The 9,153-nt window shown below is 57.3% G+C and overlaps 1 protein-coding gene across 1 annotated transcript in view; it reads right to left on the reverse strand.

Moving 5' to 3' along the window:
- The window catches only part of DAGLA (diacylglycerol lipase alpha), a 59,842-nt gene extending 54,379 nt beyond the window's left edge, over positions 1-5,463 (reverse strand). Inside the window, exon 1 of the mRNA XM_054563796.1 lies at positions 5,397-5,463. The gene's annotated coding sequence lies outside the window, so the exon portion shown is untranslated. The remainder of the gene's footprint in view (positions 1-5,396) is intronic.
- Between the last annotated feature and the right edge of the window lie 3,690 nt (positions 5,464-9,153).

The following is a 9,153-nucleotide window of genomic DNA, read 5'->3' on the forward strand; positions in this document are numbered from 1 at the left end:
CTCTCCCATTCCTTCCCAGGGCAGCTTCAGTGCAGCTTTAAGTCCTCCTCGCCTGGCACCTGCCCTAGCCACCAGCTGGCCTCCCCGCTCCTGTCCCCCAGGAGCCCCGGCACCTGCTGCTGGACACCTCTCCCTGGGGGCACCAGCCCCATGCCCTCACTCAGAAGACTTCAGTAACGGTCCGTGTGTTTTCACAGACCAGATCCGCCCTGCAGTTGTGGCTCCTGGGGACCCAGCTCCAATTCACTTTTTCAAGCTTAGCTTTTATTACTTCCATTCCGTGCACCTGACATTCAATCCAGACCACCAACGGTCAGACCCTCGTCTCCCCAGACACATCCGGCCATTGCTGCCGCGCCCTCTACAGTCACTGGATGGCCTGGGATAAAGGCCACCGCCATCCAAGGCTCCCCTGACCTCCTTCATTCAGTTGCTCAACTGCCTTTGATCTCCAGTGGCTCTACCTCCTGAAATGGCAGCACCAACCTTCCCAATAGACTGTGAATGCCGTGAGGGCAGGATCTACACCTTCTCAGTTCTGGAAAGTCCAGTTCATCATTGTGGCCCTCGCTGATACCAACACTCAGTAGGTGGACCAGAAACAGCTGTCCACTGGATCCGAGTGGAAGCATTTCCCAGGGGCAAAGACCTTATCCTGTGTACGGTTCTGTTGACAGATATGCAAAGTTGCATCCATGCGAAGGGTAGGGTGGAGTTAACTCCTCCTTACCAAGAACAGGGACATGACCTATTACATCTTTCTTGCAAATATATGCAGATCATGATGTTCACTGCTTGTCTGTGGAAAAAATTTTGACTGTAAGAGCAAAAACATTTACAGAGTGCGCTTGCTTCCATCGTGGTCTCTTTACTCATCAGGCATTATGAGGTCGTGGTATTCTCGCGGCCACCCTCATGGGAGGATTTACTGCCCCTGTCTTATACATGATGAAACTGAGCGTAGAAAGGTACCAGGATTCAGATTGGGGCCTGACTCCAGAGTCCCAGCGGGTAACACCCATGGGCTATAATGTTATCTTCTATTAGCCAGGGAAGCCTATCCCCAGCCTGGTTCCAGGTGGGCTTGGGGAGGAGCGAGGAAGCAGGTGTGTGAGGACACGTGCAGGTTTTGGAAAGCCACACCTCCAGCCTGGGCTTCCTTCTAAGGGACACTGAGAAAGCTAGAAGGCTCCGCTTGTGAGAGTCACAATGGGAGACGTTAAATCCGCCCTCCCTTCCCCTCCCAGAGCTGGGAGGCGGCCTCCCACCCCGCTCCCACTGTTCCCTCAGAGCCCAGCAACGCCCGGCTCTGCACACCCACTGACACCAGGCCAGCCAGACACAGAACCCCACAAGTTCCCGCACCGCCAGGCGCTCCACGCCCCCTCAGCCCTCACTTCCCACAGAAACACTTACGGGCACACGTGGCTTCACACACGTGCAATCCCTGGGCAGCCCTTTGGCAGTGACAGACCCACGCCTACTCATCTCAACCACAATCTTGCAGGGCACCTGGGCACCCCTGCCAAACACCCTCACCTGGGGCCACACGGCTGCCCTCCAGGTCAGCTTCCAGGATCCCCTTCCTCAGCAACCAACAGGTCCCCCCGGGTGAGGCCGTTTCCTAGGACTTCCTGGCCTGCATGCACACTCCCCCATCCAGTCCAGCCAAAGTTGGCATCCCAAAGGAAAAACAGAAAATCAAGATAAACAGCTTTCAGCCCTGACCACTGGGGAGGGAGCCACTTCCTGCCATGTCCTGGGGCTGGCGGTTCTAAAAGATTTATCTTCCTCTGACCACAAGCTCATTGATATTTCCCCTGGCGCTACTTGCCCAGCCTACGAGAGTGTAATGTAAAGCTATTCCAGTAAGAAATTGAACTCAGGTGGGGCGCTGGGCCAACAGGTGATTAAACCGTGAGGTTCCCTCGTCCCAGGAAGAGCGGCAGGGTGGAGGAGTGGCTTCCACGGACAGGCTGTGCCTTCAGCTGTGGCCGGCCAGTCTGGTGCTCTCAGCTCTGGTCCAGAAGCCTCTGCCCAGCAATGCCTGCCTCCCAGCACCCCCAAAGCAGAGCAGCCAGGCACCGTGATTTGTGAGCCGAGGAAGAAAGGTTGCCAGGAGCTGAGTTAAACAACTTTTGGAGAAACATGGACGAAGAAACGGGAATAGGACCGGGGACCAGCGTTGAAAAAAATCTCAGCTTGAGAACCGCTTGCCCTCCATGCCCACTCCCACGGCGCTGGCCCCTACCCCGGCTGAAATCTGCTCAAAATCAGCATCTGCGCACAAAGACAAGGGGCAGCGACTCAACCGGGCTCCCTTGCCGCCAACCTAAGGACTCAGAAGAAGGCTCCCCTCTGCTTTGGGGGAACAGAAGCCACCTCCTTCTCTCCGATCTGCCCCAGCCGCCAACCAGCTCTGCTGTGCAGAGTCCCAGCATCCCAAGCAGATGGCAAGGGGCGGCTGCAAAGGGCTCCTGGAGCCCAAATCCGTAAGGCTGAGCCACAAATGAACGCAAACGGGCGGAGGTATAGAGGGTGCCCGGGGGGCGTGAATGCAGAATATTCACAGTGGGGAGGCTTGAGGCTTCCTCTTAATGGCCTTGCACTTAGGAGAGCTTTCCAAGCAGAGGCTGAAGTGCTGGCAACTCCCAGGGAGGCAGAGAAACATGCTGCAGGGAGTGAGTGTTCAGGACAGGCCTCCAAAGCCCCTCAGACCAAACTGGGAACCAACAGCCCAGGGAGCTCTTGTAACGTCAGACAGTGTCCAGGTGGCAGCCACTGGGCAGGGCGAGTCCCACAGCGTGGAAAAGTCAGCCTGGTAGGGCCATGTGCCCCTTCTGCCCACAAGGCTTGACACTGCAGCCCGGGCACAGGGAAAGAACTTTCTGCCTTGGGAGCGAGCTCTTGGAATGGGTTGCTGGTGAAGGCAGATACTCACATGGAATGTTCAGGAAGGGGTTTGATAGGAACGGGCCTTCTAGGGCAAAGCCTCCCAGCTGTGAGGGTCTACAACTCAGATTCTGCAGACTGTTGTCAGGAGCAGGGCCCCTGGTGGCAGAAGGCTCAGCAATTTGCAGCCACCCTCGCCACCCGACCTGGGAAGGCCCTTCAGATGGAAGTAGGCCCACGTCTGGAGAGATGTCCTGGGGAATGCATGCCATACCTGTCCTCCCTCATGAACCCCTCTGAGGGCGTCCGTCGCTCCTCCTCCTTGCCCACGTGTCTGACGGCCTCCCTCACGTCCCTTGGTCCTCCTGCCATCCAGCCTCAGCCTCCCTCGCAGGACCACCCGGCCCAGAGCCTACCTGGTGGCCCTGACCCACTTTCCTTTCCTCTGGCCACAGCCTCAGAAACGCTGATGTGCCCGCTCCCCACCCCCACCCTCAGAACCCAGCGCCAAGGGAAATTCTCAAGAGAAAACACACGTTTCCAAGTCTCCCGCCCACACAGGTACCCCAGATCTGTCAGCCACAGACACCTCCCAGCCCTGCGTGGACCTTGAGAGGCACGTCTGCAGCTGTGCGCTGGGCCTCGTCTGGCTCAGGCCACTCCTGCAGGACTCCACAGTCGCTGCAGCTACACCCGGGACTCAGCAGCTGACTCACATTGTCAACAGATCCCACTTTTCCCCACCAGAGCTTTCACTCTCAGGGCCTCTCCTTCTCTACGGCAGGTCCTCGACCTTCCGGCTGTCTTCCTTCCCAGCCACACTCTACGCCTCCATTTCCTATGGCCTCTCGCCCTGGGCTCTTTACCGATGAGAATCCCTGAACTTTCTACAGCCTTTCACTGTAGGCAGAGGGTTTTCACATGCACCATCCCCTGTCGCCCTGTATGACCGACCACCCTGTGACACAACCCTGAGAGGTGAAGTCACTGGCTCAAGGTCACACCGCCAAGACTGGAATTTGAGTTTTCTGGCTCCCAAGGTACTGATGATGCTCCAGCTTTAAGGAACCTCAGCAGCACCTCCCAGTACCCACCTTGGCAAATGAGTTGCCACCTGTCACCCTAGTTGCCCATACCTTCAACATCGTCTTTCTAGATTCCTAAAGGCCTCCCCCAGACTCAGCCCAGGCTCACCACATTTATTCTTCTACTCCAATTCCACTCCCCCAGAGGTTGACAGAGACCTAAAGATTCCCTCCACGTCCTAAGGCTTTTCAGTGGGGTGCAGTCTGTAAATTGCCCTTCTGTGAAGTGCAACACCACGTGACACTGAGTGAGACCCTCCCCTTAAGCTTCCCGAAGGCCTGGTGGGAACAGACACAGTCCTAGCCCGCTCCCAAGGGCGACAGACCAATCTTTCAAGCATTGCCTGAATGATCTGGACCCCAGAATTTCCAGGCATCAAAGAAGGGGGGCCACTCCCAGGCACCCTGGGAGAACCACCAGCCGAGAAGAAGGCTGGGCCTGCGACTGCAGAAAGATGCCATGCCACACCTCTCCCGGCCCGCTGACACACCGTCCCGCTCAGCCCCGCACACTTCTCCTGACACATGTCCATGGAGGGTGACCACTGCTGCGAACCATCCACCGCCCACCTTCTCCTAAGCCGGATCCACATTCGTGGGCCCAGGTTAATGCCAGTACCTGGTCAGATCTCTGTCTGGGTCACTATCAGGGTCCTTGCGGTAGGAGCATCTCCTGGTGTCTCTCTTTTATGTCCACTGTAAAGGACACCAGCCTTCCCCAGACCTGTGTACCCAGCAGGCATTAAAGGCATGCTGACAGAAGAGGTGCCCCTCATCATCACCAGAGTGGGAGGATGGGCAAGCACCCTCCCTGTCCACCTGGGTCTGAGTGCCACAGATTCTCCCCTCCCAGGGGGCAGGCAGCCCCCCGCGCCACACTGTGTCACGGCCACTTCTCCCAGGTGCCAGGAACTCCTGTCATGCTGAGGACACCCATTCCTCAGGCCCCGGGTATCAATCATCTCTCCAGACCATGGCAAGGCCAGAACAATCCAACACCCTAGCAATGGCAGCACTTCCTCACACCCCTGCCAGGGGCACCCCTGCGCGCCCACGAGCTGGCCACCGCGCCCTGAAATCAGTCCAAGTGCTGTGCCCACCACCTACCTGCACAGAGGTCTGTCTGCACCCGCCTCACACCTGGGCGGCCACCACCGCACCAAGGTGGTGGGGAGTCTTCTGACAGCCGCGCCAGAAAAACCACGCTGCTGTAACAGACCCACACTGCCCACGCCTGTGCCATGGGTGTCACCATCCCCACACCGGTGCCAGGGGCTCCACGGAGCACACACCTGCCGCAGGCGCGCGTGGCAGCCGCACCTCCGCCCGCGGACCCGTCGGGTCGGTCACCGCGCGCCCCGGACACTGCCCTGCCGGCCGCGCCCCTCGCACCGCGTCCGCGCCCAGGGTCCTCCTTACCTCCCGCCCTCCGCAGGGCTCGGCCCGCCGCCGCCGCCACGACCGCCACCTCCATCCTGGGCTCCCCAAGGCCCCGATTCACTAACGCCGCTTCCGCAGGGCGCCGGCGCCGGCGCGAAGGCCGCCTCCGCCCCCCGGGGGACGCCGCGTCCTTTACGTAAACCCCACTCCGCCGCCAGCGGTGACCATGGCGACGATCGTGGGGCGGCAGCGCCCCCTTGTGCCAAGGAGGGGAGCGGCGCCGCGGCCAGAGCAAGCGGAGCCTCTCGCCTGCGCGGGCCCCGCGCGTGGGGGCGGTGGGCGCCTGGCTCCGGCCGCGGCCCGGGCTCCGTGGGCGGCCGGGAGGGGCAGGACTGGCCGCGCTTCCTCCAGGGAAGGGAGCCGCCTCGGATCCCCTCCTTCAGGCCCCGCGTGACCGGGCTTAGCGTGGGAGAGGCAAAAAAGCAAGTAGGATCACTGAAGGACTGGTTCATTTAGAGGGGGAGGAAAGGAAGGGATGGGTTCCACCTCCCGCTGTCCCTGAGAGCTCCTTGAGGGGTTGGAGGACTTCATCTGTGTCTGTCCCCGCCCTGAACCCCATCGAGCCCAGCATCAGGCCCGGCATCCGAAAGGGCAGTGGGTCAATTTAGAATTCCTGGTCATTGGAGAAAATCGCCCCTCCTAGTCCTCTTCGCACACGCCCATTCATTCAAGCTGTAAGTCTCTTAACACACCTTCCCTGAGTGCTGCTCCTGAGCAGGGAGTGCTGCGGTCCCCACGCGGGTTGCGCTTCCCTGGGGGAGCCGCCAGACACAAAGACAAGCAGGACCCAGGCCCTGCCCTCCAGAAGCTCAGTCTGCAGGGCACTAGACCACCACAGTACACAAGATGCATGTGGTGTGGGAGCTGACAGAGATTTTAGAAGGGGCGCTTCGTCGGCTGGGTCTCCGAGGTGGAAGAGAAATGCGTCAGAGGCTAAAGGGGGGGAATAGCGCGTTTCTACAGGAGAATGGCCAGGAGAATGTTCTCTGGGCCCTGTCACCATCCTAAGAAAACAGGGCTGTGGGCAGCATTTGGGTGCCCATAGGGCCATAGTGGAACATGAGCAGCTGTGTGGGGGGGGGGGGGGATTGGGGCAGAGCCTCAGCCTGCAAGTTACCTGGACACAGGTGTTTAAAGGGAGACTCTGAGTCCAGGGCAGACTTCCTCTCTGTTGAAGCAGGTGGGAGCTACCTCTGGAAGGAGTTCCGTATTACCTGGGGCAATTTTGATGTCAAACTGCAGCTTACATGAAAAAAGGAAAATGGAGGTGCTGGGGAGACAAGTACTGGGCGGGACACCTCTAGGGATTCGAGGGAGAGTTGACCCCTCCCAGCATCAGGAAGGGCACTGATCAGGGGAGGCTTTCAGGGCTGAATGTAGCATTCGTAGTTTAGGGACCTTCTTTCTAGATTGTGGCGAAGAATCAGAATCAGAACTGCCAAACCTAATGTCCCTTGGGTCTAAGTTCTAGATCCGCAGAAGGAAGAATCTTAATGGTCCAGCCTGGGCCACGATCAGTCAGCTGTGGACAGGGAACAAGGTGCCACGTAACACAAACGTGTCAGCCCACTCCTCCATGAGTGAGGGAAGTTCTCAGACAAGGAGGAATCATGACCTGAACAGCCAGTCCAAAGACCATCTGCTACATTCCACCTCTTGGCTGTCCCGAGCCCACAAGTTCACACAGGTACATACGCACATCCTTCTTTCCATCCCATGAAAATTGCCCTCACCAGACAAGTTCCAATTGTCCCTGTTCAGCCACCTCCAGACTTGATGTCATGTTCAAGATCCAAGTCTGAGGTCTTTGAAGTGATGCTCATGTCTCCTCAAGTTCTATAGCGATCCCCCTGAGCCTTGAACGATTGAATTAAAGGGTAAATTTAACCATCAAAAGAATGTCCTTTGAACTCTCAAAGCATGGCCTTGGCACCATCTGGGAGCTTGGTAAAAGTGCAGCATCTCAGGCCCAAGAATCTCAGCAGATTAACAAGATCCCCAGGTGATTTGTATGCACATTAACATTTGAGAACAGCGCCATTATAAATATCAGGGGAAAGGGAAAGGACAGGTATGAGACATGTTTTTACACTGTGGTCATTCCTATTTAAAAAGCGGAGAGGGGTTCATTATTTCATCTTGAGCAACTTTAGCAACCAGCAAGGAAATACAGGGAGAGGTTGCACTCCAGGTCACACTCTTTAAAGGTGTTTATGGCTTCCTTTCTCCCATTCTGTATCCCATGTTCCTTTTGCCTCTGCCTGCATCTTATCGGGTCAGGATTCTCTGCCCTGTGGATTGACTGAGTCTTCCTCCTTAGGGGCCCGGGCCACTGGGGATCCCAGCTGTAAAGCCTCATGGCAGGTGTCTACCTACATTTACCCCTGGGCACGATAATGTAGGAGGCACTACTCCATGGGGACCTGGGTTCTACCCATACCCCGCCTGCACGGTGTATGCATGATCTGAAGGTCCCCAGGTGGCCAGGTGGTGGTCTGTTTCCAATTCGTGGAGCTGTTATTGTGCCTCCTGCTGGAAATGCTCCTCCCTTCACTTCTCAAACCATCAGACAATGGAGACCCAGAGTTGCCGGAACAGAAGGCAAACCGCAAGCAGAAAACATTTTGATGATGGCGAGAGTCACCATTGTCACCTCCACCCCTAGTTCTGAGACCCTTTGGAAGAAACATACCATCAGAGGTTCAGAGCACATGTTCCCTGGGGGCCTGACCTGGTCCAGCCACCAGGCTGCACTCTCTCTGCTCCAGCGCCAGGCTGCCCTTCCACCGAGGGCTTCTGACGGAGTTCGCCCAGGTGTCTTTGGCGACAGCCACCAGTATGTGAGCAGGCTGGAAGAGGAGGACAAGCGTGAAGGCAACAGAATGGGCAAAAAGCATAGGCTGGTTCTGGTCCAGCTGCCAGGCTATGTTTCCTCGGCATAGCGCCAAATTCCCACTCTGGCCTCAGTTTCCCTCTGGGTCCCAGTGGGGATAATAACATGGCTCCTCCTCCCAGGGGGGCTGGGCGGATTAACTAATTAATGAGTGTGACATTGCCTGCTTCCACAGAGGGGCTGATTAAATGCTGAGTGTTGTTATTAGAGCGATGGAGGGTGTGTGACAGGCAGAGTCGACTGGAGACAGATCTGCTTCCCTCGTCTCCTCCCCACCCCCTCCCTCCGTCTGCCCCATGCTCTGCAAGCTGAACATCTTGCAAGACACAACCAAGTCGATTTTTCTGGCACCTCCAAACCCGTGTATGACTTTTGTGCATTTCCACTGTACTGGAATGTGAGTCACAGCCGAGCCGCAGAGCGTAATCTGTCTCCGACAGCGGGCACAGCTGTGCCCTGCTCCCAGCAGCTGCGGAATGGGATGGTTCGGCCTGTGATTGCATCAGGGTAAAACCTCCCTCGAAAAGACAGCTGCAGAATTCCTGAGCTGGGCACCACCCCCTGACTGCATTGTCCCGTGGTCCCAGGGATTGAGTGCCTTTCCCGACAGCTCAAGGTGGGGGACAGCCAACATGGCACGCCGACTTAGGACTGGGCAGGGGGTGGGGATCGAAAGCTGCAGGGCTTTAAAGTATAAAGTGTCTGCTCATGGCCGCAGGAGATCCAATGACTATATTTTAGCTTGGTTGCAGGGTATAAGATAACTGGATGAAATCACAGCTCTGGGGCATGGTGACTCTAGCCTAGCTATAATCCAGAGAGGCCCCCAAGTGCAATAGTGCA

The sequence above is a fragment of the Pteronotus mesoamericanus genome, unplaced genomic scaffold (genome assembly GCF_021234165.1).
Source record: "Pteronotus mesoamericanus isolate MK-2021 breed Mesoamerican mustached bat unplaced genomic scaffold, CSHL_Meso_final scaffold_83, whole genome shotgun sequence".
NCBI lineage: Eukaryota > Metazoa > Chordata > Mammalia > Chiroptera > Mormoopidae > Pteronotus > Pteronotus mesoamericanus.